This window comes from Lutra lutra, chromosome 5, assembly GCF_902655055.1.
Source record: "Lutra lutra chromosome 5, mLutLut1.2, whole genome shotgun sequence".
NCBI classification, from domain to species: Eukaryota; Metazoa; Chordata; class Mammalia; order Carnivora; family Mustelidae; genus Lutra; species Lutra lutra.
Window position 1 is genome coordinate 35,949,314 of NC_062282.1, and position 5,075 is coordinate 35,954,388.

At 36.6% G+C, this 5,075-nt stretch overlaps 1 pseudogene; it reads right to left on the reverse strand.

The window, feature by feature from the left end:
* Window positions 1-4,272: 4,272 nt before the first annotated feature.
* LOC125099646 (non-histone chromosomal protein HMG-14-like) lies at window positions 4,273-4,800 on the reverse strand (annotated as a pseudogene).
* Between the last annotated feature and the right edge of the window lie 275 nt (window positions 4,801-5,075).

The window sequence follows — 5,075 nt, forward strand, 5'->3', positions numbered from 1 at the left end:
GGTACAACATTTGCAATGCCAGTTGTGAATGATGATTTACTTCTGTGTTATACACACAAGAGCATTACAACCATTCAAGTAAACTATGGCCTGTAGGTAGTGGATAATCATGCTATAGAATAATTGGGATGTTATCTTTATCTTTAGATAACTTTAGAAATGCCAGCCTCTGATTTCCCACTGAGATCCTAGGGAAGTTACAATCAAGATTATCATTAGCTTTAATGAGAATAATTTGTAAAGAATCCCGTGAGTTAGACCAAGAAAGAAACATCTCCACATATGAAGCTTTGAATGTCTATTTATTTCATCCTTTAAATGAATCCTAAGATGTTTTGTTTTCAGAGATTTTATCAAAATGACATTGAAGATTTCTCATATTTTAATTTTACTCCTAATAGGTTTTCAACAATGTTAGGGCCAGGTATTAGTATTATTTAAAAAATATTTCTATCAATCTGGTTTTAAAAGTTATAAATAATTACATGGACTACTAAATGAAATACTAGAGCTAGAATCTAAGGGTCAAATGAATCTATTTTAAAGCTAGGTTTAAATTGAAGAGGACTCTAGTAGTTGAATAATACACATTTTGATGCTTATTGACACAATTACTGCCATGGCAAAAATAAATCCAGATGTGTGGTGAGCATAAAAGTGGCAAAGTGGCATAATTGAATCAAACACATAAAAATTGCTGGTTGAATGAATAGGTCAATTTGCATTTAACACTGAGGGGTCAACTGGTATTTGGAAGGAGTGTTTGTGACAGATGCATAGTTATGTAGTCCTAGTTCAGTCAATTAACAAGTAATTGACAGATGTACTCAAGGTGCTGAGCAATTATTTGAATAAAAATGTTTAGAACTGTTTCTTAAACTTCAAAGTTGATCAGATGTGATTGTAATAAATTCTTTTTATAAACGGAACTAAACAAATGAACGTATTCATTAATTCAAAATGCCAGTAAAGGTTCAACTGGATAATTAACTCATCCTCATGGTTTGCTTAATGAAACAATCTATCTGATCTTGGTCTATCATAAATGACGACAATAGCAAAAAGAGGACTTCTATAGAGTAAACATCAATTTGGTATCGTAGGAGAGCCCCGCACATCAGACATTGGATAAAGAGAAATTACAAAAGAACTGTACTCACTGTAAAGTTTTAATTATCAGTGGACATTGCCCTCATAGAATTTTGTACTAACTTGGTTAGCTTAATTTTTCCTTTAAGCTCAGGATATAAAACTTCATTTTCTTTATGTTGTACTAGAGAAAAATGGTTCCTAGGTCACATGTTCTACCTTTACCCTCAGATTAGGAGTCATGTAGCAGGCATCCCTCCAAAGTTTTAATAATTCAATTTTCTTCTTGCTAAAGTATATCCTTCAGCAAGACTTTCAGTGAGGACCTACAGACAACATTTTATTTGTGCTTTTGTGTTTATGAATATCTAGGCAGGGAGTCTGTTTCTCCCTTTCCCTCTGCCCCTCCCCCTGCTCCTTCTCTCTCTCTCTCAAATAAATAAATAAAATCCTTAAAAACTGTTTGGAAAGTGAGGGGAAAAAATAGGGGAACAAAGTAACTGACCTAAAAAACTTAAAAATACTAAAATTGTGACCATCACTACTAATAACTATTTGAAGAACAGGGTCAAGTACCTGAAGAAAATATAATTTGTTACATAACTTTGAATCTTTTGAAAAATGATAGTAATTATTGATTAACTTTAGACTTTAGTAGGAAGAAATAAAATTAAGTGTGTATGTTGAAGTTTCAAAGGAAACAAAACCATCGGAGTAATAGAAATAGAATATTTAATTTCTTTTTTTTTTAAGATTTTTAAAAATTTATTTATGAGAAACATTGAGAGAGAGGCAGAGGCAGAGTGAGAAGTAGGCTCCTGAACAGGCAGAGAGAGAGCAGGGAGCTCGATGTGGGCCTTGATTCCAGGACCCTAGAATCATGACCTGAATGAAAGGCAGATGCTTAGCCACCCAAGCCACCCAGGTGCCCCTAGAATGTTTAATTTCTAACCAGGAAAAAATTTCTACCAAGTCAACAGAAGGCAGGAAAGAAAAGAAAAGAAAACAAAATGCAACACACAAGATACAAGAAGTAAACTAAAAACCTTAGTTTAAAATGTAACAAATATAAATATATTAGTAATTAGAAGAAATGTAATAAATTAATTATTGTATTAGAAGACTAAGACTATCACATTTGATTTAAAAATAAATAGCTATGTATTATTGGCAAACAATAATACCTTATAAAAGAAAGGTTGGAAACCAAGAAATGACAAAAATTATTCTATATAAACACTAACCAAAGAGACAAAGAATAGTTTTATCAGAAATAGAATTAGGGGGCACCTGGGTGGCTCAGTGGGTTAAAGCCTCTGCCTTCGGCTCAGGTCATGATCCCAGGGTCCTGGGATCGAGCCCCGCATCGGGCTCTCTGCTCAGCGGGGAGCCTGCTTCCTGTTCTCTCTCTCTCTGCCTGCCTCTCCGCTTACTGTGATCTCTGTCTGTCAAATAAATGAATAAAATCTTAAAAAAAAAAAAGAAATAGAATTAGTTCTGGGGCACCTGGGTGGCTCAGTTGGTTGTCTCTGCCTTTGGCTCAGATCATGATCTAGGGGTCCTGGGATTGAGCCCCGCATCGGGCTCTCCTCTCGGCAGGGAGTTTGCTTTCCCCTCTCTCTCTCTCTCTACCTGCCTCTCTGCCTCCTTGTGATCTCTGTCAAATAAATAAGTAAAATCTTTAAAAAAAAAAAAAAGGAAATAGAATTAGTTCTACTTCTTCCTTCCCAGTGTGGATAACTTTTATTTATTTATTTATTTTTTTGCCTAATTACTCTGGTTAGGACTTCCAGTATTATGTTGATGGAAGTGGTAAAAGTGTGTATCCTTGTCTTGTTCCTTATCTTAAAGGAAATGCCTTCAACTTTTTACAACTGAGTATAATATTAACTGTGGGCTTGTCATATATGGACTTGGTTGAGTTACATTCCTTCTATACTTGAAGAGAGCCTTTATTATGAAAGGATATTGAATTTTGTAAAACTCTTTTTCCGATCTACTGAGATGATCATGACTTTTACCCTTTATTCTGTTAATGTGGTATATTATATTTATTGACTTATAAATGTTGAGTCACCCTTCCATTTCATGGATAAGCCCCACTTGATCATTGTAGATGATCCTTTTAATGGGTAGTTGAATTGAGTTTGCTAGTATTTTGTTGGGATTTTTGCATTTACGTTCATCCCGGATACTGGCCTGTGTTTTTTCGTTTATTTGTTTACTACACTTGATCTTAGCCAAAAGGTCGAGAAACAGTGTTTATTTGTTTATTTAACATCATCAAGTTCAGAAGGCAGTGTTCTATAAGTCATTTTGGTATTTATTGAACATTGATTACATGCCGGGCATTATGATAATTTCTTTCTTTTCTTTCATAGTTGAATTTTTATTGGTTATTCTGAAGATCAGTACAGACATCTCAATTTATACCCAATTCTTAACATATGTACAGAAAAATCTAAAAAAGGAAAAATCATGTAGTTGTGATTATTTTCTAAAAGTTATTCCAGTGACCTCCCAGCTTAAAATCTGGAGGCAAATTTTCCTTAACAGTATATCAAGTACCAATGTCTCCAAATGTTGATACACTGTTACATTGTTATGCCCCATTAATTCACAGTTTAATATCATATACACTACATACTCAAATTTTCAATCTTACACAGCACATTAACAGAATTTCTAGAAAACTGGACTACCACAACGAAGATGTGACAGAGTACACAAAATTCTGATGGGCAGAGCCAAGATCAAGGATTGGGTTTCTTTAGGAAACAATTCTACCAAAAACAACACGGCAATAGAAGTAATTGAAAATGTTCAATTATGCATGATTGACTCCAAATTGCCATTTAGTGTGGTATGCTTCATATTATAGAATAGAAAAACTATCCCATCTATGGAAGGTTAAGCTGACACCCTAAGAAATGAAAGCCTCCCACACTCAACATCCCACTCCTTTCTGATCGTATCAGAAAATATACCACCAGCACAGGATTTTGCCTCTTAAAAACAAAAAGCATTTACACTTAAAAATTGGGTTGAGGTGGGATTCCCTCCTTCTTAAAAACGTTTTTAGAGTTACTAAAGAACTTACATTTACACAGCAGTGGATAAAAGTATTCCTCAGGACAGTACAAGAAGGGAGACAGGAGCAACTGCTAAGACACGGTAATGATTTTAATCAGACTTGGCCTCTTTCTCTCCTGCTTTATCAGAAGCTGGACTCGCCTCATTTTCAGTTTCTCTGTTTTCTGCTGGGAAGTCTGCCTTCGGGTCTTTGTTAGTCACTTGTAGTCACTTGAGCCTGCTTTGCCCTTGCTCCCCTCTTCCCCTTCGTTTGCGCTTCTGTGTCTGAAGACTTATCCTGTCCTGTCCCCTTTCTGCCTTCCTTTCCACTTTTTCTTTTTTTTTTTTTTCAAGATTTTATTTATTTATTTGAGAGAGAATGAGAGACAAAGATAACATGAGAGGGAAGAGGTCAGAGGGAGAAGCAGACTCCCCGCCAAGCAGGGAGCCCAATGCAGGATTTGATCCCTGGACTCCAGGATCATGACCTGAGCTGAAGGCAGTCGCCTAACCCACTGAGCCACCCAGGCCCCCCTTCCTTTCCACTTTTGCAGGAGCAGGTTTGGCTGACAGCCTCGCAGATCTCCTCTTGGGCCCCTTTGCCGCCCTCTTAACAGAGCCGACCTTCCTCTAGTGCATGGCGGTGGCGGGGCCCAGAGCACCCAGAGCTTTCGCAGAGCTGGGGAGCCTGGCCCCTGCTGCGCTGTCCACCGTCTGAGGTGCTATGAGCCACCTGATAATTTCTGAAGATAGCCAAAAATGTAGCAGTTTTTTATTTCAAAGAACTCAATCTACCCAGTGACACAGACACATAATTAAACAAGAACAACAAAAACCCAAACAAGCAAGAAAACCCAAAAAACAAACAAACAAAAAAGACAAAGCCCTAAAAACCAAACCAAAGCAACAAACCA